The 23,193-nt window shown below is 46.7% G+C and overlaps 34 non-coding genes across 34 annotated transcripts; all 34 read left to right on the top strand.

Annotated features, from left to right (window-relative positions):
- Positions 1-59: 59 nt before the first annotated feature.
- On the top strand, positions 60-200 carry LOC141061173 (U4 spliceosomal RNA). The gene has a single exon (XR_012223060.1). It is a non-coding gene; the product is annotated as a U4 spliceosomal RNA (small nuclear RNA).
- Positions 201-483: 283 nt separating this feature from the next.
- On the top strand, positions 484-624 carry LOC141061187 (U4 spliceosomal RNA). The gene has a single exon (XR_012223072.1). It is a non-coding gene; the product is annotated as a U4 spliceosomal RNA (small nuclear RNA).
- A 283-nt stretch (positions 625-907) lies between these two features.
- Positions 908-1,048, top strand: LOC141060985 (U4 spliceosomal RNA). Its single transcript, XR_012222889.1, has one exon. It is a non-coding gene; the product is annotated as a U4 spliceosomal RNA (small nuclear RNA).
- A 283-nt stretch (positions 1,049-1,331) lies between these two features.
- LOC141062930 (U4 spliceosomal RNA) lies at positions 1,332-1,472 on the top strand. The gene has a single exon (XR_012224629.1). It is a non-coding gene; the product is annotated as a U4 spliceosomal RNA (small nuclear RNA).
- A 284-nt stretch (positions 1,473-1,756) lies between these two features.
- On the top strand, positions 1,757-1,897 carry LOC141063045 (U4 spliceosomal RNA). The gene has a single exon (XR_012224733.1). It is a non-coding gene; the product is annotated as a U4 spliceosomal RNA (small nuclear RNA).
- A 281-nt stretch (positions 1,898-2,178) lies between these two features.
- On the top strand, positions 2,179-2,319 carry LOC141061468 (U4 spliceosomal RNA). The gene has a single exon (XR_012223326.1). It is a non-coding gene; the product is annotated as a U4 spliceosomal RNA (small nuclear RNA).
- A 283-nt stretch (positions 2,320-2,602) lies between these two features.
- On the top strand, positions 2,603-2,743 carry LOC141061648 (U4 spliceosomal RNA). Its single transcript, XR_012223489.1, has one exon. It is a non-coding gene; the product is annotated as a U4 spliceosomal RNA (small nuclear RNA).
- Positions 2,744-3,028: 285 nt separating this feature from the next.
- LOC141062886 (U4 spliceosomal RNA) lies at positions 3,029-3,169 on the top strand. Its single transcript, XR_012224589.1, has one exon. It is a non-coding gene; the product is annotated as a U4 spliceosomal RNA (small nuclear RNA).
- A 284-nt stretch (positions 3,170-3,453) lies between these two features.
- Positions 3,454-3,594, top strand: LOC141063033 (U4 spliceosomal RNA). The gene has a single exon (XR_012224722.1). It is a non-coding gene; the product is annotated as a U4 spliceosomal RNA (small nuclear RNA).
- A 678-nt stretch (positions 3,595-4,272) lies between these two features.
- Positions 4,273-4,413, top strand: LOC141061837 (U4 spliceosomal RNA). The gene has a single exon (XR_012223661.1). It is a non-coding gene; the product is annotated as a U4 spliceosomal RNA (small nuclear RNA).
- A 283-nt stretch (positions 4,414-4,696) lies between these two features.
- On the top strand, positions 4,697-4,837 carry LOC141061263 (U4 spliceosomal RNA). The gene has a single exon (XR_012223140.1). It is a non-coding gene; the product is annotated as a U4 spliceosomal RNA (small nuclear RNA).
- A 283-nt stretch (positions 4,838-5,120) lies between these two features.
- Positions 5,121-5,261, top strand: LOC141060965 (U4 spliceosomal RNA). The gene has a single exon (XR_012222871.1). It is a non-coding gene; the product is annotated as a U4 spliceosomal RNA (small nuclear RNA).
- Positions 5,262-5,543: 282 nt separating this feature from the next.
- LOC141062606 (U4 spliceosomal RNA) lies at positions 5,544-5,684 on the top strand. The gene has a single exon (XR_012224357.1). It is a non-coding gene; the product is annotated as a U4 spliceosomal RNA (small nuclear RNA).
- Positions 5,685-5,967: 283 nt separating this feature from the next.
- On the top strand, positions 5,968-6,108 carry LOC141061736 (U4 spliceosomal RNA). The gene has a single exon (XR_012223569.1). It is a non-coding gene; the product is annotated as a U4 spliceosomal RNA (small nuclear RNA).
- A 285-nt stretch (positions 6,109-6,393) lies between these two features.
- LOC141063008 (U4 spliceosomal RNA) lies at positions 6,394-6,534 on the top strand. The gene has a single exon (XR_012224699.1). It is a non-coding gene; the product is annotated as a U4 spliceosomal RNA (small nuclear RNA).
- Positions 6,535-6,808: 274 nt separating this feature from the next.
- LOC141060971 (U4 spliceosomal RNA) lies at positions 6,809-6,949 on the top strand. The gene has a single exon (XR_012222876.1). It is a non-coding gene; the product is annotated as a U4 spliceosomal RNA (small nuclear RNA).
- Positions 6,950-7,230: 281 nt separating this feature from the next.
- On the top strand, positions 7,231-7,371 carry LOC141062514 (U4 spliceosomal RNA). Its single transcript, XR_012224274.1, has one exon. It is a non-coding gene; the product is annotated as a U4 spliceosomal RNA (small nuclear RNA).
- Positions 7,372-7,656: 285 nt separating this feature from the next.
- LOC141062445 (U4 spliceosomal RNA) lies at positions 7,657-7,797 on the top strand. Its single transcript, XR_012224212.1, has one exon. It is a non-coding gene; the product is annotated as a U4 spliceosomal RNA (small nuclear RNA).
- Positions 7,798-8,078: 281 nt separating this feature from the next.
- Positions 8,079-8,220, top strand: LOC141062425 (U4 spliceosomal RNA). The gene has a single exon (XR_012224194.1). It is a non-coding gene; the product is annotated as a U4 spliceosomal RNA (small nuclear RNA).
- Positions 8,221-8,503: 283 nt separating this feature from the next.
- On the top strand, positions 8,504-8,644 carry LOC141062645 (U4 spliceosomal RNA). The gene has a single exon (XR_012224392.1). It is a non-coding gene; the product is annotated as a U4 spliceosomal RNA (small nuclear RNA).
- A 281-nt stretch (positions 8,645-8,925) lies between these two features.
- LOC141062173 (U4 spliceosomal RNA) lies at positions 8,926-9,066 on the top strand. The gene has a single exon (XR_012223966.1). It is a non-coding gene; the product is annotated as a U4 spliceosomal RNA (small nuclear RNA).
- A 281-nt stretch (positions 9,067-9,347) lies between these two features.
- LOC141062453 (U4 spliceosomal RNA) lies at positions 9,348-9,489 on the top strand. Its single transcript, XR_012224218.1, has one exon. It is a non-coding gene; the product is annotated as a U4 spliceosomal RNA (small nuclear RNA).
- Positions 9,490-9,772: 283 nt separating this feature from the next.
- Positions 9,773-9,913, top strand: LOC141062303 (U4 spliceosomal RNA). The gene has a single exon (XR_012224083.1). It is a non-coding gene; the product is annotated as a U4 spliceosomal RNA (small nuclear RNA).
- Positions 9,914-10,195: 282 nt separating this feature from the next.
- Positions 10,196-10,336, top strand: LOC141061391 (U4 spliceosomal RNA). The gene has a single exon (XR_012223256.1). It is a non-coding gene; the product is annotated as a U4 spliceosomal RNA (small nuclear RNA).
- An 8,774-nt stretch (positions 10,337-19,110) lies between these two features.
- Positions 19,111-19,251, top strand: LOC141062371 (U4 spliceosomal RNA). The gene has a single exon (XR_012224145.1). It is a non-coding gene; the product is annotated as a U4 spliceosomal RNA (small nuclear RNA).
- Positions 19,252-19,536: 285 nt separating this feature from the next.
- Positions 19,537-19,677, top strand: LOC141062700 (U4 spliceosomal RNA). Its single transcript, XR_012224442.1, has one exon. It is a non-coding gene; the product is annotated as a U4 spliceosomal RNA (small nuclear RNA).
- A 282-nt stretch (positions 19,678-19,959) lies between these two features.
- On the top strand, positions 19,960-20,100 carry LOC141061636 (U4 spliceosomal RNA). The gene has a single exon (XR_012223478.1). It is a non-coding gene; the product is annotated as a U4 spliceosomal RNA (small nuclear RNA).
- Positions 20,101-20,382: 282 nt separating this feature from the next.
- LOC141061591 (U4 spliceosomal RNA) lies at positions 20,383-20,523 on the top strand. Its single transcript, XR_012223438.1, has one exon. It is a non-coding gene; the product is annotated as a U4 spliceosomal RNA (small nuclear RNA).
- Positions 20,524-20,799: 276 nt separating this feature from the next.
- On the top strand, positions 20,800-20,940 carry LOC141062643 (U4 spliceosomal RNA). Its single transcript, XR_012224390.1, has one exon. It is a non-coding gene; the product is annotated as a U4 spliceosomal RNA (small nuclear RNA).
- A 281-nt stretch (positions 20,941-21,221) lies between these two features.
- On the top strand, positions 21,222-21,362 carry LOC141061505 (U4 spliceosomal RNA). Its single transcript, XR_012223360.1, has one exon. It is a non-coding gene; the product is annotated as a U4 spliceosomal RNA (small nuclear RNA).
- A 282-nt stretch (positions 21,363-21,644) lies between these two features.
- On the top strand, positions 21,645-21,785 carry LOC141061828 (U4 spliceosomal RNA). The gene has a single exon (XR_012223653.1). It is a non-coding gene; the product is annotated as a U4 spliceosomal RNA (small nuclear RNA).
- Positions 21,786-22,061: 276 nt separating this feature from the next.
- On the top strand, positions 22,062-22,195 carry LOC141062748 (U4 spliceosomal RNA). The gene has a single exon (XR_012224485.1). It is a non-coding gene; the product is annotated as a U4 spliceosomal RNA (small nuclear RNA).
- Positions 22,196-22,476: 281 nt separating this feature from the next.
- Positions 22,477-22,617, top strand: LOC141061507 (U4 spliceosomal RNA). Its single transcript, XR_012223362.1, has one exon. It is a non-coding gene; the product is annotated as a U4 spliceosomal RNA (small nuclear RNA).
- Positions 22,618-22,899: 282 nt separating this feature from the next.
- On the top strand, positions 22,900-23,040 carry LOC141062487 (U4 spliceosomal RNA). Its single transcript, XR_012224249.1, has one exon. It is a non-coding gene; the product is annotated as a U4 spliceosomal RNA (small nuclear RNA).
- The last annotated feature ends 153 nt before the right edge of the window (positions 23,041-23,193 follow it).

Genomic DNA, 23,193 nt, shown 5'->3' with positions numbered 1-23,193 from the left:
CGTAGCTTAAACAAGCTCTGATTTGGAAGCGGGAAGGCATTCGTCACAACAGTTCTTTCAACTTTGTGCAGTGACAATATCGTAGCCCATGAGGTTTAACCGAGGCGTGATTATTGCTAATTGAAAACTTTTCCCAATACCCCGCCATGATGACTTGAAATACGGTTAGCTTTGGCAATTTTTGTTGGTCTCTCAGGAGACTTAATTTATGGTATGCAAATGACAGTCTTAGGTCCTCCCAGTGTGGAAGAAAAGCCTTGCTTCTCACAGCAATGGATTGATGTTTGTTTCTTGGAGCAGAAGGCGAGAGTGAGGCAATCTGCCTGTAATTGCCAAAAATTACATCTTTCCTGAGCCCTCAGAATGTGGAAGCCCAGGATGCCTGGAAGCAGTGTGGGAGGGCTAGTGAGAATTTGTAACTCACCGTAGCTTAAACAAGCTCTGCTTTGAAAGCAGGAAGGCATTGGTCACAACAGTTCTTTCAACCTTGCGCAGTGGCAATATCGTAGCTCATGAGGTTTAACCGAGGCGTGATTATTGCTAATTGAAAACTTTTCCCAATACCCCGCCATGATGACTTGAAATACAGTCAGCTTTGGCAATTTTTGTTGGCCTCTCAAGAGACTTAATCTATGGTATGCAAATGACAGTCTTAGCTCCTCCCAGCGTGGAAGAATAGCCTTGCTTCTCACAGCAATGGATTGAGGTTTGTTGCCTGGAGCAGAAGGAGAGAGTGAGGCAATCTGCCTGTAATTGCTAAAAATTTCATCTTAACTGAGCCCTCAGAATGTGGAAGCCCAGGATGCCTCGAAGCAGTGTGGGAGGGCTAGTGAGAATTTGTAACTCACCGTAGCTTAAACAAGCTCTGCTTTGAAAGCAGGAAGGCATTGGTCACAACAGTTCATTCAACTTTGCGCAGTGGCAATATCGTAGCCCATGAGGTTTAACCGAGGCGTGATTATTGCTAATTGAAAACTTTTCCCAATACCCCTCCATGATGACTTGAAATACAGTCAGCTTTGGCAATTTTTGTTGGTCTCTCAGGAGACTTAATCTATGGTATGCAAATGACAGTCTTAGGTCCTCCCAGTGTGGAAGAAAAGCCTTCCTTCTCACAGCAATGGATTGATGTTTGTTTCTTGGAGCAGAAGGAGAGAGTGAGGCAATCTGCCTGTAATGGCCAAAAATTTCATCTTAACTGAGCCCTTAGAATGTGGAAGCTCAGGATGCCTGGAAGCAGTGTGGGAGGGCTATTGAGAATTTGTAACTCACCATAGCTTAAACAAGCTCTGATTTGGAAGCGGGATGGCATTGGTCACAACAGTTCTTTCAACTTTGCGCAGTGGCAATATCGTAGCCTATGAGGTTTAACTGAGGCGTGATTATTGCTAATTGAAAACTTTTCCCAATACCCCGCCATGATGACTTGAAATACAGTCAGCTTTGGCAATTTTTGTTGGTCTCTCAGGAGACTTAATCCATTGTATGCAAATAACAGAGTTTAGCTCCTCCCAGCGTGGAAGAAAAGCCTTGCTTCTCACAGCAATGGATTGATGTTTGTTGCCTGGAGCAGAAGGAGAGAGTGAGGCAATCTGCCTGTAATTGCCAAAAATGTCATCTTAACTGAGCCCTTAGAATGTGGAAGCTCAGAATGCCTGGAAGCAGTGTGGGAGGGCTAGTGAGGATTTGTAACTCACCATAGCTTAAACAAGCTCTGCTTTGGAAGCAGGAAGGCATTGGTCACAACAGTTCTTTCAACTTTGCGCAGTGGCAATATCGTAGCCTATGAGGTTTAACCGAGGCGTGATTATTGCTAATTGAAAACTTTTCCCAATACCCCGCCATGATGACTTGAAATACAGTCAGCTTTGGCAATTTTTGTTGGTCTCTCAGGAGACTTAATCTATGGTATGTAAATGACAGTCTTAAGTCCTCCCAGTGTGGAAGAAAAGCCTTTCTTCTCACAGCAATGGATTGATGTTTGTTTCTTGGAGCAGAAGGCGAGAGTGAGGCAATCTGCCTGTAATTGCCAAAAATTACGTCTTAACTGAACCCTTAGAATGTGTAAGCCAAGGATGCCTGGAAGCAGCGTGGAAGGCTAGTGGTGATTTGTAACTCACCATGGCTTAAAATGTTCTGCCCTGGAAGCGGGAAGCCCTTGGTCACTTCTGTTCTTTCATCTTTGCGCTGTGGCAATATTGTTGCCCATGAGGTTTATCCAAGGCGTGATTATTGCTAATTGAAAACTTTTCCCAATACCCCGCCATGATGACTTGAAATACAGTCAGCTTTGGCAATTTTTGTTGGTCTCTCAGGAGACTTAATCTATGGTATGCAAATGACAGTCTTAGGACCTCCCAGTGTGGAAGAAAAGCCTTGCTTCTCACAGCAATGGATTGATGTTTGTTTCTTGGAGCAGAAGGAGAGAGTGAGGCAATCTGCCTGTAATTGCCAAAAATTACATCTTTCCTTAGCCCTCAGAATGTGGAAGCCCAGGATGCCTGGAAGCAGTGTGGGAGGGCTAGTGAGAATTTGTAACTCACCGTAGCTTAAACAAGCTCTGCTTTGAAAGCAGGAAGGCATTGGTCACAACAGTTCTTTCAACTTTGCGCAGTGGCAATATCGTAGCCCATGAGGTTTAACCGAGGCGTGATTATTGCTAATTGAAAACTTTTCCCAATACCCCGCCATGATGACTTGAAATACAGTCAGCTTTGGCAATTTTTGTTGGTCTCTCAGGAGACTTAATTTATGGTATGCAAATAACAGAGTCTTAGCTCCTCCCAGCGTGGAAGAATAGCCTTGCTTCTCACAGCAATGGATTGATGTTTGTTGCCTGGAGCAGAAGGAGAGAGTGAGGCAATCTGCCTGTAATTGCCAAAAATTTCATCTTAACTGAGCCCTTAGAATGTGGAAGCTCAGAATGCCTGGAAGCAGTGTGGGAGGGCTAGTGAGAATTTGTAACTCACCATAGCTTAAACAAGCTCTGCTTTGGAAGCAGGAAGGCATTGGTCACAACAGTTCTTTCAACTTTGCGCAGTGGCAATATCGTAGCCTATGAGGTTTAACCGAGGCGTGATTATTGCTAATTGAAAACTTTTCCCAATACCCCGCCATGATGACTTGAAATACAGTCAGCTTTGGCAATTTTTGTTGGTCTCTCAAGAGACTTAATCCATTGTATGCAAATAACAGAGTCTTAGCTCCTCCCAGCGTGGAAGAATAGCCTTGCTTCTCACAGCAATGGATTGATGTTTGTTGCCTGGAGCAGAAGGAGAGAGTGAGGCAATCTGCCTGTAATTGCCAAAAATTTCATCTTAACTGAGCCCTAGAATGTGGAAGCTCAGAATGCCTGGAAGCAGTGTGGGAGGGCTAGTGAGAATTTGTAGCTTACCATAGCTTTAACAAGCTCTGCTTTGGAAGCAGGAAGGCATTGGTCACAACAGTTCTTTCAACTTTGCGCAGTGGCAATATCGTAGCCTATGAGGTTTAACCGAGGCGTGATTATTGCTAATTGAAAACTTTTCCCAATACCCCGCCATGATGACTTGAAATACAGTCAGCTTTGGCAATTTTTGTTGGTCTCTCAGGAGACTTAATCTATGGTATGTAAATGACAGTCTAAAGGCTCTTTTACATTTAGCGATGCACCAGCGATTCAACCAGCGATCCGACCCGGTCAGGATCGCTGGTGCATCGCTAAATGATCGCTAGTGAGCTTTCATACAGAAAGATCTCACAGCGATGCAGCAGCGACGCAGCGGACGATACTTACCTTTCACACACAGCGATCCTGGCGTCCTCCCGCCCGCCTCCACGCATCGCTGGACGTCACAGCAGGAAGCCCAGCAGGAAGCGCCCAACGAGAAATGGAGCCGGACATTCTCGCGCGATCAGCGATGAGCAGCGGGGGAGCCGGTCGGAGGTAAGTATCACACATAGCGATATCGCTAGCAATATCGCTATAACGTCACAAAACCAGTGACGTTTTAGCGATATTGCTTAGTGTAAAACCCCCTTTAGGTCCTCCCAGTGTGGAAGAAAAGCCTTGCTTCTCACAGCAATGGATTGATGTTTGTTTCTTTGAGCAGAAGGCGAGAGTGAGGCAATCTGCCTGTAATTGCCAAAAATTACATCTTAACTGAACCCTTAGAATGTGTAAGCCAAGGTTGCCTGGAAGCAGCGTGGAGGGCTAGTGGTGATTTGTAACTCACTATGGCTTAAAATGTTCTGCCCTGGAAGCGGGAAGCCCTTGGTCACTTCTGTTCTTTCATCTTTGCGCTGTGGCAATATTGTTGCCCATGAGGTTTATCCAAGGCGTGATTATTGCTAATTGAAAACTTTTCCCAATACCCCGCCATAATGACTTGGAATACAGTCAGCTTTGGCAATTTTTGTTGGTCTCTCAGGAGACTTAATTCATGGTATGCAAATGACAGTCTTAGCTTCTCCCAGTGTGGAAGAAAAGCCTTGCTTCTCACAGCAATGGATTGATGTTTGTTTCTTGGAGCAGAAGGCGAGAGTGAGGCAATCTGCCTGTAATTGCCAAAAATTACATCTTTCCTGAGCCCTCAGAATGTGGAAGCCCAGGATGCTTGGAAGCAGTGTGGGAGGGCTAGTGAGAATTTGTAACTCACCGTAGCTTAAACAAGCTCTGCTTTGGAAGCAGGAAGGCATTGATCACAACAGTTCTTTCAACTTTGCGCAGTGGCAATATCGTAGCCCATGAGGTTTAACCGAGGCGTGATTATTGCTGATTGAAAACTTTTTCCAATACCCCACCGTGTTGACTTGAAATACAGTCAGCTTTGGGAATTTTTGTTGGTCTCTCAGGAGACTTAATCCATTGTATGCAAATAACAGAGTCTTAGCTCCTCCCAGCGTGGAAGAAAAGCCTAGCTTCTCACAGCAATGGATTGATGTTTGTTACCTGAAGCAGAAGGAGAGAGTGAGGCAATCTGCCTGTAATTGCCAAAAATTACATCTTAACTGAGCCCTTAGAATGTGGAAGCCCGGGATGCCTGGAATCAGCGTGGAGGGCTATTGGTGATTTGGAACTCACCATGGCTTAAAAAGTTCTGCCTTGGAAGCGGGAAGCCCTTGGTCACTTCTGTTCTTTCATCTTTGCGCTGTGGCAATATCGTAGCCCATGAGGTTTAACCGAGGCGTGATTATTGCTAATTGAAAACTTTTCCCAATAGCCCACCATGATGACTTGAAATACAGTCAGCTTTGGCAATTTTTGTTGGTCTCTCAGGAGACTTAATCCATGGTATGCAAATGACAGTATTAGCTCCTCCCAGTGTGGAAGAAAAGCCTTGCTTCTCACAGCAATGCATTGATGTTTGTTTCTTGGAGCAGAAGGCGAGAGTGAGGCTATCTGCCAGTAATTGCTAAAAAATTCATCTTTCCTGATCTTACAGAATGTGGAAGCCCAGGATGCTTGGAAGCAGCGTGGAGGGCTAGTGGTGATTTGGAACTCACCATGGCTTAAACAAGTTCTGCCTTGGAAGCAGGAAGCCCTTGGTCACTTCTGTTCCTTAATCTTTGCGCTGTGGCAATATCGTAGCCCATGAGGTTTAACCGAGGCGTGATTATTGCTGATTGAAAACTTTTCCCAATACCCCGCCATGATGACTTGAAATACAGTCAGCTTTGGCAATTTTTGTTGGTCTCTCAGGAGACTTAATCTATGGTATGCAAATGACAGTCTTAGGTCCTCCCAGTGTGGAAGAAAAGCCTTGCTTCTCACAGCAATGGATTGATGTTTGTTTCTTGGAGCAGAAGGCGAGAGTGAGGCAATCTGCCTGTAATTGCCAAAAATTACATCTTTCCTGAGCCCTCAGAATGTGGAAGCCCAGGATGCCTGGAAGCAGTGTGGGAGGGCTAGTGAGAATTTGTAACTCACCGTAGCTTAAACAAGCTCTGCTTTGAAAGCAGGAAGGCATTGGTCACAACAGTTCTTTCTACTTTGCGCAGTGGCAATATCTTAGCCCATGAGGTTTAACCGAGGCGTGATTATTGCTAATTGAAAAGTTTTCCCAATACCCAGCCATGATGACTTGAAATATAGTCAGCTTTGGCAATTTTTGTTGGTCTCTCAGGAGACTTAATTTATGGTATGCAAATAACAGAGTCTTAGCTCCTCCCAGTGTGGATGAATAGCCTTGCTTCTCACAGCAATGGATTGATGTTTGTTGCCTGGAGCAGAAGGAGAGAGTGAGGCAATCTGCCTGTAATTGCCAAAAATTTCATCTTAACTGAGCCCTTAGAATGTGGAAGCTCAGAATGCCTGGAAGCAGTGTGGGAGGGCTAGTGAGAATTTGTAACTCACCATAGCTTAAACAAGCTCTGCTTTGGAAGCAGGAAGGCATTGGTCACAACAGTTCTTTCAATTTTGCGCAGTGGCAATATCGTAGCCCATGAGGTTTAACCGAGGCGTGATTATTGCTAATTGAAAACTTTTCCCAATACCCCGCCATGATGACTTGAAATACAGTCAGCTTTGGCAATTTTTGTTGGTCTCTCAGGAGACTTAATCCATTGTATGCAAATAACAGAGTCTTAGCTCCTCCCAGCGTGGAAGAAAAGCCTTTCTTCTCACAGCAATGGATTGATGTTTGTTTCTGGGAGCAGAAGGCGAAAGTGAAGCAATCTGCCTGTAATTGCCAAAAATTACATCTTAACTGAACCCTTAGAATGTGGATGCCTGGAAGCAGCGTGGAGGGCTAGTGGTGATTTGGAACTCACCATGGCTTAAAATGTTCTGCCTTGGAAGCGGGAAGCCCTTGGTCACTTCTGTTCTTTCATCTTTGCGCTGTGGCAATATCGTTGCCCATGAGGTTTAACCAAGGCGTGATTATTGCTAATTGAAAACTTTTCCCAATACCCCGCCATGATGACTTGAAATACAGTCAGCTTTGGCAATTTTTGTTGGTCTCTCAGGAGACTTAATCCATGGTATGCAAATGACAGTCTTAGCTTCTCCCAGTGTGGAAGAAAAGCCTTGCTTCTCACAGCAATGGATTGATGTTTGTTTCTTGGAGCAGAAGGCGAGAGTGAGGCAATCTGCCTGTAATTGCCAAAAATTACATCTTAACTGAGCCCTTAGAATGTGGAAGCCAAGGATGCCTGGAAGCAGCGTGGAGGGCTAGTGGTGATTTGGAACTCACCATGGCTTAAAAAGTTCTGCCTTGGAAGCGGGAAGCCCTTTGTCACTTCTGTTCTTTCATCTTTGCGCTGTGGCAATATCGTAGCCCATGAGGTTTAACCGAGGCGTGATTATTGCTAATTGAAAACTTTTCCCAATAGCCCGCCAAGATGACTTGAAATACAGTCAGCTTTGGCAATTTTTGTTGGTCTCTCAGGAGACTTAATCCATTGTATGCAAATAACAGAGTCTTAGCTCCTCCCAGCATGGAAGAAAAGCCTTGCTTCTCACAGCAATGGATTGATGTTTGGTGCCTGGAGTAGAAGGAGAGAGTAAGGCAATCTGCCTGTAATTGCCAAAAATTTCATCTCAACTGAGCCCTTAGAATGTGGAAGCTCAGGATGCCTGGAAGCAGTGTGGGAGGGATAGTGAGAATTTGTAACTCACCGTAGCTTAAACAAGCTCTGCTTTGGAAGCAGGAAGGCATTGGTCACAACAGTTCTTTCAACTTTGCGCAGTGGCAATATCGTGGACTATGAGGTTTAACCGAGGCGTGAATATTGTTAATTGAAAACTTTTCCCAATACCCCGCCATGACGACTTGAAATACAGTCAGCTTTGGCAATTTTTGTTGGTCTCTCAGGAGACTTAATCTATGGTATGCAAATGACAGTCTTAGGTTCTCGCAGTGTGGAAGAAAAGCCTTGCTTCTCACAGCAATGGATTTATGTTTGTTTCTTGGAGCAGAAGGCGAGAGTGAGGCAATCTGCCTGTAATTGCCAAAAATTGTTTTTCCTGAGCACTTAGCATGTGGAAGCCCAGGATGCCTGGAATCAGCGTGGGAGGGCTAGTGGTGATTTGGAGCTCAACAAGGCTTAAACAAGTTCTGCCTTGGAAGTGGGAAGCCCTTGATCACCTCAGTTGGTTCATCTTTGCGCAGTGGCATTATCGTAGCCCAATGAGGTTTAACTGAGGCATGATTATTGGTAATTGAAAACTTTTCCCTGTACCCTGCCATGATGACTTGAAATACAGTCAGCTTTGGCAATTTTTGTTGGTCTCTCAGGAGACTTAATCCATGGTATGCAAATGACAGTCTTAGCTTCTCCCAGTGTGGAAGAAAAGCCTTGCTTCTCACAGCAATGGATTGATGTTTGTTTCTTGGAGCAGAAGGCGAGAGTGAGGCAATCTGCCTGTAATTGCCAAAAATTACATCTTTCCTGAGCCCTCAGAATGTGGAAGCCCAGGATGCCTGGAAGCAGTGTGGGAGGGCTAGTGAGAATTTGTACCTCACCGTAGCTTAAACAAGCTGTGCTTTGGAAGCAGGAAGGCAATGGTCACAACAGTTCTTTCATGTTTGCGCAGTCGCAATATCGTTGTCCATGAGGTTTAATCGAGGCGTGATTATTGTTAATTGAAAACTTTTCCTAATATCCTGCCATGATGATTTGAAATACAGTCAGCTTTGGCAATTTTTGTTGGTCTCGCAGGAGACTTAATCTATGGTATGCAAATGACAGTCTTAGGTCCTCGCAGTGTGGAAGAAAAGCCTTGCTTCTCACAGCAATGGATTGATGTTTGTTTCTTGGAGCAGAAGGCGAGAGTGAGGCAATTTGCCTGTAATTGCCAAAAATTACATCTTAACTGAACCCTTAGAATGTGGAAGCCAAGGATGCCTGGAAGCAGCGTGGAGGGCTAGTGGTGATTTGGAACTCACCATGGCTTAAAATGTTCTGCCTTGGAAGCGGGAAGCCCTTGGTCACTTCTGTTCTTTCATCTTTGCGCTGTGGCAATATCATTGCCCATGAGGTTTAACCAAGGCGAGATTATTGCTAATTGAAAACTTTTCCCAATACCCCACCATAATGACTTGGAATACAGTCAGCTTTGGCAATTTTTGTTGGTCTCTCAGGAGACTTAATCCATGGTATGCAAATGACAGTTTTAGCTCCTGCCAGCCTGGAAGAAAAGCCTTGCTTCTCACAGCAGTGAATTGATGTTTGTTTCCTGGAGCAGAAGGAGAGAGTGAAGCAATCTGCCTGTAATTGCCAAAAATTGTTTTTCCTGAGCCCTTAGCATGTGGAAGCCCAGGATGCCTGGAAGCAGCGTGGGAGGGCTAGTGGTGATTTGGAACTCAACATGGCTTAAACAAGTTCTGCCTTGGAGGTGGGAAGCCCTTGATCACCTCAGTTGGTTCATCTTTGCGCAGTGGCATTATCGTAGCCCAATGAGGTTTAACTGAGGCGTGATTATTGGTAATTGAAAACTTTTCCCTGTACCCTGCCATGATGACTTGAAATACAGTCAGCTTTGGCAATTTTTGTTGGTCTCTCAGGAGACTTAATCCATTGTATGCAAATGACTGTCTTAGCTCCTCCCAGTGTGGAAGAGAAGCATTGCTTCCCAAAGCAATGGGTTGGTGTTTGTTGCCAGGAGCAGAAGAAGAGAGTGAGGCGATCTACCTGTAATTGCCAAAAATTACATCTTAACTGAGCCCTTAGAATGCGGAAGCCCAGGATGCCTGGAAGCAGTGAGGGAGGGCTAGTGAGGATTTGGAACTCACCATAGCTTAAACAAGCTCTGCTTTGGAAGCTGGAAGGCCTTGGTCACATCAGTTCTTTCAACTTTGCGCAGTGGCAATATTGTAGCCCATGAGGTTTAACCGAGGCGTGATTATTGTTAATTGAAAACTTTTGCCAGTACCTCGCCATGATTACTTGAATTACAGTCAGCTTTGGCAATTTTTGTTGGTCTCTCAGGAGACTTAATCCTTGGTATGCAAATGACAGTCTTAGCTTCTCCCAATGTGGAAAAAAAGCCTTGCTTCTCACAGCAATGGATTGTTGTTTGTTTCTTGAAGCAGAAGGCGAGAATGAGGCAATCTGCCTGTAATTGCCAAAAATTATATCTTTCCTGAGCCCTCAGAATGTGGAAGCCCAGGATGTCTGGAAGCAGCGTGGAGGGCTAGTGGTGATTTGGAACTCACCATGGCTTAAACAAGTTCTGCCTTGGAAGCGGGAAGCCCTTGGTCACTTATGTTCCTTCATCTTTGCGCTGTGGCAATATCGTAGCCCATGAGGTTTTACCGAGGCGTGATTATTGCTAATTGAAAACTTTTCCCAATACCCCGCCATGATGACTTGAAATACAGTCAGCTTTGGCAATTTTTGTTGGTCTCTTAGGAGACTTAATCCATGGTATGCAAATGACAGTCTTAGCTTCTCCCAATGTGGAAGAAAAGCCTTGTGTCTCACAGCAATGGATTGATGTTTGTTTCTTGGAACAGAAGGCGAGAGTGAGGCAATCTGCCTGTAATTGCCAAAAATTACATCTTTCCTGAGCCCTCAGAATGTGGAAGCCCAGGATTCCTGGAAGCAGTGTGGGAGGGCTAGTGAGAATTTGTAACTCACCGTAGCTTAAACAAGCTCTGCTTTGGAAGCAGGAAGGCATTGGTGACAACTAGAGTTGAGCGACTTTTGGTTTTTTAGGGTCGCGTTTCGTTTTGTGAAACCCGACTTTTCCAAAAGTCTGGTCGAGCAAGGTCGTCCGATTATAGGGAAAAGTCGGGGTCATCACGAAACCCAATGTAAGTCAATGGGGAAGAAAAGTCGGCAGTGAGAGGAGGACAGGAAACACACCTACAGTGCGCATTTGAATGCCAAAAGCATCAATTCTTCTTACTTAAGCTTGTCAACCTTAATTACCTTCATAATACAAGTTGCGCACTGAAAAATGGGGGTTATTTGGCTAAAGTTGTGGGGGGGAGGGCTGGCTGCAGGTTTTCATGTGCCCTGGGCGAAAGAGCACCCCTTTAACACATACCACAACTCATCATGCTCCGATACGGCAGATAAATAGCGGTATAGTACAATGAAAAATACCTCACTTTTTACATCTCATGACGAGGCCCATCTATTTCTCCATACAGAATCATTGGTCCCATATAATGTTTGAAACAGTATATGATGAGCTCCACATAATACTACAGTATATGTTGGTCCCCATGGATGAAGCTCCACTGTCTTATGGGCCCAAATAATGCTCCAAACATAATGGGCCCCATTTCTAATGCTCTAGTGTATAATGGTCCCTGTAAATGCTGCTCCAGTGTCTGATGTCCACCTTTGGAATGTTCCAGTGTATGGTGGGCCCCATCTATCATTCTCCAGAGTATAGTGCTCCTCAAAAATTGCTGTCCCAACATTGAAAACAATCAAATAAGTCTCCTCGCTAGGGAATCCCTGTACTTGTCTGGACAGGTGCTGTAGCTTGCTTAACAGCTCGCCAGCCGTTCTCACGCCCAGTATGGATTGCACGTGATTGCACAAAGGTTAGAAAGGGTACCGTATCCCTGGATAACATGAATGGATAGCGTACACATTCAAAATATATGTCTCAGGAGGCAGGCTCAGACGGTGTTAGGCCCAGTATGGATTGCACGTGATTGCACAAAGGTTAGAAAGGGTACCGTATCCCTGCATAACATGTATGGATAGCGTACACATTCAAAATATATGTCTCAGGAGGCAGGCTCAGACGGTGTCAGGCCCAGTATGGATTGCACGTGATTGCACAAAGGTTAGAAAGGGTACCGTATCCCTGGATAACATGTATGGATAGCGTACATATTCAAAATATATGTCTCAGGAGGCAGGCTCAGACGGTGTCAGGCACAGTATGGATTTGACGGCCCAGATTACACAGCGGAGGAGCAGGGAGAGGTAAAGATTGCAAATGCTGGGGCCCTGCCCAAGCAAGGGGGGCCCACTCGTGGGCGTCGGTACTGGCACTGGGCCCCTCATAGTACAGCGGTGTGTCTGACGGCGGGTGTGCACCACCACCGTCAGAGACACTTGATTGCACTATGAGGGACCCTGTGCCAGTGCCCGTGCCCAAGAGTCGGCCTACCCACCTGTCCAGGGCAACGGCACTCGCATGGTGTCGTGCGGTAGGTGGTGACCCCGGCCATGGGGGGGGAGGCAGCACAGTTAGGGAGTTTTAGAAAGTGGCATATGTTGATGTTGGACATTCAGCTGATGCAAAAGGCGAAATAGGTGAAGTACCAGGAAGAGGTGGACCAAAGCAAGCCATTTTTCTGTCACCCTATGTGTCATCAGGGGAAGGTGGGACAAAATCCTTGTAAACCCATGCGTGGTTCATTTTAATGAAGGTTAGATCATCCACATTTTGGGTTGACAGACGGGTCCTTTTTTCTGTCAGGATTGATCCAGCTGCACTGAAGACTCTTTCCGATAGCACACTTGCAGCTGGGCAAGCGAGCTCCTGTAAGGCATATTGGGCCAATTCAGGCCAGGTGTCCAGTTTAGCGGCCCAATAGTCAAAGGGGAATGACCTGTGTGGGAGAACATCGATATGGGAGGAAAAGTAGTTTGTAACCATAGTTGACAACTGCTGTCTCCTGTCACTTTCCATCGATGCAGTATTACCAGTTGTGTGAGCGGTATTTGAAAAATCAGTCCACAACATTGTCATGAAACCCCTGTCTCCAACGCCACTTCTGCTGTGTGCACCACGAACACCTCTGCCAAGCTGCCCCCGGCCCGTACGGCTCGTGTGAGAACCATCACCGCTGCTGTGTGCTGGGAATGCCTCAAGCAACCGATTTACCAGAGTTGCTTGTTTATTAGCCAATATTAGGTCAAGGTTCTCCTGTGGCATGATGTTTTGTAATTTGCCTTTATAGCGTGGATCCAGGATGCTGGCCAACCAGTAGTCGTCATCGTTCATCATTTTGGCAATGCGGGGGTCCCTTTTTAGGATCCGCAAGGCATAATCTGACATGTGGGCCAATGTTCTCGGTGTCAATGATGCACTGCGAGTGCTGGGTGGAGGAGCACTTTCTGGCAAATCCACATCCCTCCAGTCACGCACAAACCCTGTACCAGACCTTGCCACGCCAACATTTTCACTTGCCCCACGAGATGCATCCTCCTCCCCTAAGTAATCATCCCCATCATCCTCCTCCTCCTCCTCTTCTTCCTCCACCTCATCCAGGAGAGGTCCCTGAGCAGACAATGGCTGAATGTCATCAAGGATTCCCTCCTCCTCTTCCTCCTCATCAACATTGGCTGCAGACGCCTGCTCCTTAAGGTGCGTCAAAGTTTGCATGAGCAGACGCATAAGTGGGATGCTCATGCTTAGGATGGCATCGTCTGCGCTTACCAGCCGTGTGCATTCCTCAAAACACTGAAGGACTTTACAAAGGTCTTTCAGCTTCGACCACTGCACGCCTGTCAACTCCATGTCTGCTCTCAAAGTGCCTGGCCGTGTATCCTCCCACAAATGCATTATGGCCTGCCTTTGCTCGCACAGCCGCTCCACCATGTGCAGGGTGGAGTTCCACCTTGTTGCAATGTCGATAATGAGGCGGTGGTTGGGAAGGTGGAGCAATCGCTGCAGCTTCTGCATACGACCGGAGTGTACAGGCGACCGGCGGATGTGCGCGCACAGACTTCGCACCTTCTGGAGCAGGGCTGTTAACTCCGGATAATTTTTGAGGAAGCACTGCACCACCAGGTTCAAGGTGTGAGCCAAGCAAGGTATGTGGCTGAGTTTTGAAAGGGCTATGGCTGCCACAAAATTACGGCAGTTATCACTAACTACCTTGCCTGCCTCAAGATGTACACTGCCCAGCCATGACTCAGTTTGTCGCTTCAAGTACTCGGCCAGCACCTCGGCGGTGTGTCTGTCGCCCAAACACATCATCTGCAACACAGCCTGCTGACGCTTTCCACTAGCTGCTCGATAGGGGGACACATCGTGTGCAACAGTGGCAGCTGCAGATGGAGTGCTCGTACGACTGCGCTCTGTGGACGAGCTTTTGCTTCTGGAGGAGGAGGAGGAGGAGGAGGGTCGAACGCCTACAGCCAACTGTTTCCTATACCGTGGGCTAGACAGCACTGTCCCACCACCGCTGTCCCCTGTGGACCCTGCATCCACCACATTAACCCAGTGCGCAGTGATGGACACGTAACGGCCCTGGCCATGCTGACTGGACCATGCATCAGTTGTGAGGTGCACCTTTCCGCTCACTGACTGCTTTAGTGCATGGACAATGCGGTCTTTCACATGATGGTGGAGGGCTGGGATGGCTTTGCGAGAGAAGAAGTGGCGACTGGGTAGATCATAGCGTGGTACTGCATAGGCCATGAGTTCGCGGAAAGCTGTGCTTTCCACCAACCGAAAGGGCATCATCTCAAACGAGATTAGTTTGGCAATGTGGGCGTTCAAACCCAGTGTACGCGGATGAGAGACTGAGTACTTTCTTGACCTACTCATAGTGTCTGGGAGGGTGAGCTGGACCTGAGAGCTGCATATGGTGGAAGTAGCGGTGGACAGGGTGGACTGAGAGAGGGTTGATGATGGTGATGGAGTTGGTGTTCTTTCTGATGGCCTAGAATCAGTCTTTCGTTGATATAACAGTGGGATTCCCTGACTGCTGTGGTCTTGCAACGACACCTCAACATTTGCTGCTGTGCTAACCGGTGGGCTTACAGTGGGGGAAACAATGTAGCGTTGCTGACTACCTTCGTTGTGATCAGTTGCACATGTGGCACTTGAGGTTTGGTGTTGTGTCCACGCTTGCAAGTGCATGCTGGTTAAATGTCTAAGCATGCAACTGGTATTCAAATTTTTCAGATTTTTCCCTCGGCTAAAGGTCTTTGCGCACTTCTTACAGATAACCTTGGCCTGATCATGAGGATTTTGTTCAAAAAAGTGCCACACTGCACTCTTCCTACTTTGGCAGACATTTTGCGGCCTAGCACGCAGTGATCTTTTGACCCTCTGGACAAGCTGTCCAGCAACTCTTTTGATGTTTGGAACCTGTCTTTGGAGTGCTCCGGGCCTGCCAGATAACAGCTGTTGCGATGTCGATGTCTGCTGTGGATGCTCCTCATCTGAGATATTGGAAGCAGCACCCTCTTCCCCCAATGGATGCCAATCTGGGTCAACAACTGGGTCATCCATCACCTCCTCTTCTATGTCATGTGCACCTTTCTCTGTGTCACCGTGTATGGTGGTATAGTGTGCGGGAAGGGGCACCTGTGTCTCATCAGGGTCAAAATCTGGCTCTGTACACTGCGAGGACAATGTAGTGCTCTGAGTGAATGTACCAGCAGAATCATCCATCAGTGGCTGTGCATCAGTGCACTCCATGTCAGATTCATCTTGGCCTGGGTAATTCACCATTTGACTTGATAATCCAGGCATGGTATGTGAAAACAGCTCCATGGAGTAATCAGTAGTATGGCCTGCGTCATCCTTCAATCTTGGTTGGGGTGAAGGACACAAGGAAAGGTGTGGTTCATGAACATGAGCCTCCAATGACGACTCAGTGCTTTAACTTTTTACAACTGAAGAAGAGGAGGCGATAGAGCTGGAGGCTGAGTCAGCAATGTAAGACAAAACTTTTTCCTGATGCTCTGCCTTTAAAAGCGGTTTGCCAACTCCTAGAAAAGTAAGCGTTCGAGACCTTATGTAGCCAGACGATGACGAAGGGTCAGCACCTCCTGCATTGGGTCCTATTTTGCTCTTGCCACTACCATCAGATCCACCACCAACACCATCATTACCAGCTGCCAACCCCCGCCCAATTCCACGGCCTCTTCCACCAGCCTTCCTCATTTTTGGTAGAAATGTAGACAAAATCCAACAAACTATATAGTAATGTAAAACAAGGTACAAGGTGTCTATAGGACAGGGGAGATTTAGAATTTCTGCACACACTTGTGGACAGTGGACACTTTTGGATTGTGTGAGGCCCACTGATATCTGAGCGCTATGTGACAGGCTCGATGGCACAGCTGCCTGTGACCAAAGTGACGAGAGGATAATGGAGATTTTGAATCTCTGCGCACACTTTTGGACACTGGACACTTGTGGATTGTGTGAGGCCCACTGATATCTGAGCACTATGTGACACGCTCGATGGCACAGCTGCCTGTGACCAAAGTGACGAGAGGATAATGTAGATTTTGAATCTCTGCGCACACTTTTGGACACTGGACACTTGTGGATAGTGTGAGGCCCACTGATATCTGAGCGCTATGTGACACGCTCGATGGCACAGCTGCCTGTGACCAAAGTGACGAGAGGATAATGTAGATTTTGAATCTCTGCGCACACTTTTGGACACTGGACACTTGTGGATTGTGTGAGGCCCACTGATATCTGAGCGCTATGTGACACGCTCGATGGCACAGCTGCATGTGACCAAAGTGACGAGAGGATAATGGAGATTTTGAATCTCTGCGCGCACTTTTGGACACTGGACACTTGTGGACTGTGTGAGGCCCACTGATATCTGAGCGCTATGTGACAGGCTCGATGGCACAGCTGCCTGTGACCAAAGTGACGAGAGGATAATGGAGATTTTGAATCTCTGCGCACACTTTTGGACACTGGACACTTGTGGATTGTGTGAGGCCCACTGATATCTGAGCGCTATGTGACAGGCTCGATGGCACAGCTGTGACCAAAGTGACGAGAGGATAATGGAGATTTTGAATATCTGCGCACACTTTTGGACACTGGACACTTGTGGATTGTGTGAGGCCCACTGATATCTGAGCGCTATGTGACACGCTCGATGGCACAGCTGCCTGTGACCAAAGTGACGAGAGGATAATGGAGATTTTGAATCTCTGCCCACACTTTTGGACACTGGACATTTGTGGATTGTGTGAGGCCCACTGATATCTGAGCGCTATGTGACAGGCTCGATGGCACAGCTGCCTGTGACCAAAGTGACAAGAGGATAATGGAGATTTTGAATCTCTGCGCACACTTTTGGACACTGGACACTTGTGGATTGTGTGAGGCCCACTGATATCTGAGCGCTATGTGACACGCTCGATGGCACAGCTGCCTGTGACCAAAGTGACGAGAGGATAATGTAGATTTTGAATCTCTGTGCACACTTTTGGACACTGGACACTTGTGGATTGTGTGAGGCCCACTGATATCTGAGCGCTATGTGACACGCTCGATGGCACAGCTGCCTGTGACCAAAGTGACGAGAGGATAATGGAGATTTTGAATCTCTGCGCGCACTTTTGGACACTGGACACTTGTGGATTGTGTGAGGCCCACTGATATCTGAGCGCTATGTGACACACTCGATGGCACAGCTGCCTGTGACCAAAGTGACGGGAGGATAATGGAGATTTTGAATCTCTGCGCACACTTTTGGACACTGGACACTTGTGGATTGTGTGAGGCCCACTGATATCTGAGCGCTATGTGACACGCTCGATGGCACAGCTGCCTGTGACCAAAGTGACAAGAGGATAATGGAGATTTTGAATCTCTGCGCACACTTTTGGACACTGGACACTTGTGGATTGTGTGAGGCCCACTGATATCTGAGCGCTATGTGACAGGCTCGATGGCACAGCTGTGACCAAAGTGACGAGAGGATAATGGAGATTTTGAATCTCTGCGCACACTTTTGGACACTGGACACTTGTGGATTGTGTGAGGCCCACTGATATCTGAGCGCTATGTGACAGGCTCGATGGCACAGCTGCCTGTGACAAAAGTGACGAGAGGATAATGGAGATTTTGAATCTCTGCGCACACTTTTGGACACTGGACACTTGTGGATTGTGTGAGGCCCACTGATATCTGAGCGCTATGTGACAGGCTCGATGGCACAGCTGTGACCAAAGTGACGAGAGGATAATGGAGATTTTGTATCTCTGCGCACACTTTTGGACACTGGACACTTGTGGATTGTGTGAGGCCCACTTATATCTGAGCGCTATGTAACACGCTCGATGGCACAGCTGCCTGTGACCAAAGTGACGAGAGGATAATGGAGATTTTGAATCTCTGCGCACACTTTTGGACACTGGACACTTGTGGATTGTGTGAGGCCCACTGATATCTGAGCGCTATGTGACAGGCTCGATGGCACAGCTGCCTGTGACCAAAGTGACGAGAGGATAATGGAGATTTTGAATCTCTGCGCACACTTTTGGACACTGGACACTTGTGGATTGTGTGAGGCCCACTGATATCTGAGCGCTATGTGACACGCTCGATGGCACAGCTGCCTGTGACCAAAGTGACGAGAGGATAATGGAGATTTTGAATCTCTGCGCACACTTTTGGACACTGGACACTTGTGGATTGTGTGAGGCCCACTGATATCTGAGCGCTATGTGACACGCTCGATGGCACAGCTGCCTGTGACCAAAGTGACGAGAGGATAATGGAGATTTTGAATCTCTGCGCACACTTTTGGACACTGGACACTTGTGAATTGTGTGAGGCCCACTGATATCTGAGCGCTATGTGACAGGCTCGATGGCACAGCTGTGACAAAAGTGACTAGAGGATAAGGGAGATTGGATTGCTTTTAAAAAAGCAGTTTGCGGAGCAGTGGGTAAACAGCAATGCCAGCGTGTCAGGAAGCCTTAAAAGGCAGCCCAACAACCAACACCACTGATACACCACAATATAGCCTCCCCTTGCACTGCACACACAGTGACTTGTGTGTTGTGCAGGCCAAATCGCTAGCAGCAGAAGCAGTTTTTTTGTCTTCTTCCCTGCCTAACGCTCTCCCTACATAATCAGCAACAACCTCTCCCTATACTAAGATCGGCAGAAGTAAGATGGCGGTCGGCGTGCACGCCCTTTTATACCCCCTGTGACGCCCACCAAAGCAAGCCAATCACTTGCATGCCCTTCTGAAAGATGGTGGTGACCCGTGCCTAGGTCATCACGTTGCCCACAGTGTCCGTGGATCCTGATTGGCTGAAAAAGAGTGCAAAACAAACTTTTGAAACGCGACTTTGGCGCGTAAGTCGCCGACCTCATGGCCGACCTCATCCTAGGGTCGGGTTTCGTTTCATGAAACCCGACTTTGCCAAAAGTCGGCGACTTTTGAATTTTTTCGACCCATTTCGCTCAACTCTAGTCACAACAGTTCTTTCAACTTTGCGCAGTGGCAATATTGTAGCCCATGAGATTTAACCGAGGCGTGATTATTGCTAATTGAAAACTTTTCCCAATACCCCGCCATGATAACTTGAAATACAGTCAGCTTTGACAATTTTTGTTGGTCTCTCAGGAGACTTAATACATTGTATGCAAATAACAGAGTCTTAGCTCCTCCCAGCATGGAAGAAAAGCCTTGCTTCTCACAGCAATGGATTGATGTTTGTTGCCTGGAGCAGAAGGAGAGATTAGGGCAATCTGCCTGTAATTGCCAAAAATTTCATCTTAACTGAGCCCTTAGAATGTGGAAGCTCAGGATGCCTGGAAGCAGTGTGGGAGGGCTAGTGAGAATTTGTAACTCACCGTAGCTTAAACAATCTCTGCTTTGGAAGCAGGAAGGCATTGGTCACAACAGTTCTTTCAAGTTTGCGCAGTGGTAATCTTGTAGCCTATGAGATTTAACCGAGGCATGATTATTGCTAATTGAAAACTTATTCCAATACCCCGCCATGATGATTTGAAATACAGTCCGCTTTAGCAATTTTTGTTGGTCTCTCAGGAGATTTAATCAATGGTAAGCAAATTACTGTTTTTGGTCCTCGCAGTGTGGAAGAAAAGCCTTGCTTCTCACAGCAATGGATTGATGTTTGTTTCTTGGAGCAGAAGGCGAGAGTGAGGCAATCTGCCTGTAATTGCCAAAAATTACATCTTAACTGAACCCTTAGAATGTGGAAGCCAAGGATGCCTGGAAGCAGCATGGAGAGCTAGTGAGGATTTGGAACTCACCATAGCTTAAACAAGCTCTGCTTTGGAAGCGGGAAGGCCTTGGTCACAACAGTTCTTTCAACTTTGCGCAGTGGCAATATCGTAGCCCATGAGGTTTAACCGAGGCGTGATTATTGCTAATTGAAAACTTTTCCCAATACCCCGCCATGATGACTTGAAATACAGTCAGCTTTGGCAATTTTTGTTGGTCTCTCAGGAGACTTAATCCATGGTATGCAAATGATAGTCTTAGCTTCTCCCAGTGTGGAAGAAAAGCCTTCCTTCTCACAGCAATGGATTGATGTTTGTTTCTTGGAGCAGAAGGCGAGAATGAGGCAATCTGCCTGTAATTGCCAAAAATTACATCTTTCCTGAGCCCTCAGAATGTGGAAGCCCAGGATGTCTGGAAGCAGCGTGGAGGGCTAGTGGTGATTTGGATCTCACCATGGCTTAAACAAGTTCTGCCTTGGAAGCGGGAAGCCCTTGGTCACTTCTGTTCCTTCACCTTTGCTCTGTGGCAATATCGTAGCCCATGAGGTTTAACCGAGGTGTGATTATTGCTAATTGAAAACTTTTCCCAATACCCCGCCATGATGACTTGAAATACAGTCAGCTTTGGCAATTTTTGTTGGTCTCTCAGGAGACTTAATCCATGGTATGCAAATGACAGTCTTAGCTTCTCCCAGTGTGGAAGAAAAGCATTGCTTCTCACAGCAATGGATTGATGTTTGTTTCTTGGAGCAGAAGGCGAGAGTGAGGCAATCTGCCTGTAATTGCCAAAAATTACATCTTTCCTGAGCCCTCAGAATGTGGAAGCACAGGATGGCAGTGTGGGAGGGCTAGTGAGAATTTGTAACTCACCGTAGCTTAAACAAGCTCTGCTTTGGAAGCAGGAAGGCATTGGTCACAACAGTTCTTTCAACTTTGCGCCGTGGCAATATTGTAGCCCAAGAGGTTTAACCGAGGTGTGATTATTGCTAATTGATAACTTTTCCCAATAACCCGCCGTAATGACTTGGAATACAGTCAACTTTGGCAATTTTTGTTGGTTTCTCAGGAGACTTAATCCATGGTATGCAAATGACAGTCTTAGCTCCTGCCAGCGTGGAAGAAAAGCCTTGCTTCTCATATCAGTGGATTGATGTTTGTTTCCTGGAGCAGAAGGAGAGAGTGAGGCAATCTGCCTGTAATTGCCAAAAATTGTTTTTCCTGAGCCCTTAGCATGTGGAAGCCCAGGATGCCTGGAAGCAGCGTGGGAGGGCTAGTGAGAATTTGTAACTCACCATAGCTTAAACAAGCTCTGCTTTGGAAGCGGGAAGGCATTGGTCACAACAGTTTTTTCAACTTTGCGCAGTGTCAATATCGTAGCCCATGAGGTTTATCCGAGGTGTGATTATTGCTAATTGAAAACTTTTCCTAATACCCCGCCATGATGACTTGAAATACAGTCAGCTTTGGCAATTTTTGTTGGTCTCTCAGGAGACTTAATCTATGGTATGCAAATGACAGTCTTAGGTCCTCCCAGTGTGGAAGAAAAGCCTTGCTTCTCACAGCAATGGAGTGATGTTTGTTTCTTGGAGCAGAAGGCGAGAGTGAGGCAATCTGCCTGTAATTGCCAAAAATTACATCTTTCCTGAGCCCTCAGAATGTGGAAGCCCAGGATGTCTGGAAGCAGCGTGGAGGGCTAGTGGTGATTTGGAACTCACCATGGCTTAAACAAGTTCTGCCTTGGAAGCGGGAAGCCCTTGGTCACTTCTGTTCCTTCATCTTTGCTCTGTGGCAATATCGTAGCCCATGAAGTTTAACCGAGGTGTGATTATTGCTAATTGAAAACTTTTCCCAATACCCCGCCATGATGACTTGAAATACAGTCAGCTTTGGCAATTTTTGTTGGTCTCTCAGGAGACTTAATCCATGGTATGCAAATGACAGTCTTAGCTTCTCCCAGTGTGGAAGAAAAGCCTTGCTTCTCACAGCAATGGATTGATGTTTGTTTCTTGGAGCAGAAGGCGAGAGTGAGGCAATCTGCCTGTAATTGCCAAAAATTACATCTTTCCTGAGCCCTCAGAATGTGGAAGCCCAGGATGGCAGTGTGGGAGGGCTAGTGAGAATTTGTAACTCACCGTAGCTTAAACAAGCTCTGCTTTGGAAGCAGGAAGGCATTGGTCACAACAGTTCTTTCAACTTTGCGCCGTGGCAATATTGTAGCCCAAGAGGTTTAACCGAGGCGTGATTATTGATAATTTTTCCCAATAACCCGCCATAATGACTTGGAATACAGTCAACTTTGGCAATTTTTGTTGGTTTCTCAGGAGACTTAATTCATGGTATGCAAATGACAGTCTTAGCTCCTGCCAGCGTGGAAGAAAAGCCTTGCTTCTCACAGCAGCGGATTGATGTTTGTTTCCTGGAGCAGAAGGAGAGAGTGAGGCAATCTGCCTGAAATTGCCAAAAATTGTTTTTCCTGATCCCTTAGCATGTGGAAGCCCAGGATGCCTGGAAGCAGCGTGGGAGGGCTAGTGAGAATTTGTAACTCACCATAGCTTAAACAAGCTCTGCTTTGGAAGCGGGAAGGCATTGGTCACAACAGTTTTTTCAACTTTGCGCAGTGTCAATATCGTAGCCCATGAGGTTTAACCGAGGTGTGATTATTGCTAATTGAAAACTTTTCCTAATACTCCGCCATGATGACTTGAAATACAGTCAGCTTTGGCAATTTTTGTTGGTCTCTCAGGAGACTTAATCTATGGTATGCAAATGACAGTCTTAGGTCCTCCCAGTGTGGAAGAAAAGCCTTGCTTCTCACAGCAATGGATTGATGTTTGTTTCTTGGAGCAGAAGGCGAGAGTGAGGCAATCTGCCTGTAATTGCCAAAAATTACATCTTTCCTGAGCCCTCAGAATGTGGAAGCCCAGGATGTCTGGAAGCAGCGTGGAGGGCTAGTGGTGATTTGGAACTCACCATGGCTTAAACAAGTTCTGCCTTGGAAGCGGGAAGCCCTTGGTCACTTCTGTTCCTTCATCTTTGCGCTGTGGCAATATCGTAGCCCATGAGGTTTAACTGAGGCTTGATTATTGGTAATTGAAAACTTTTCCCTGTACCCTGCCATGATGACTTGAAATACAGTCAGCTTTGGCAATTTTTGTTGGTCTTTCAGGAGACTTAATCCATTGTATGCAAATGACTGTCTTAGCTCCTCCCAGTGTGGAAGAGAAGCCTTGCTTCCCAAAGCAATGGGTTGGTGTTTGTTGCCTGGAGCAGAAGAAGAGAGTGAGGCGATCTACCTGTAATTGCCCAAAATTACATCTTAACTG

This window comes from Dendrobates tinctorius, unplaced genomic scaffold, assembly GCF_039654945.1.
Source record: "Dendrobates tinctorius isolate UK_male_01 unplaced genomic scaffold, ASM3965494v1 ptg000245l, whole genome shotgun sequence".
Taxonomy (NCBI): domain Eukaryota; kingdom Metazoa; phylum Chordata; class Amphibia; order Anura; family Dendrobatidae; genus Dendrobates; species Dendrobates tinctorius.
The sequence above is the reverse complement of the archived record's forward strand: the minus strand, read 5'-3'. Positions and strand labels throughout refer to the sequence as shown.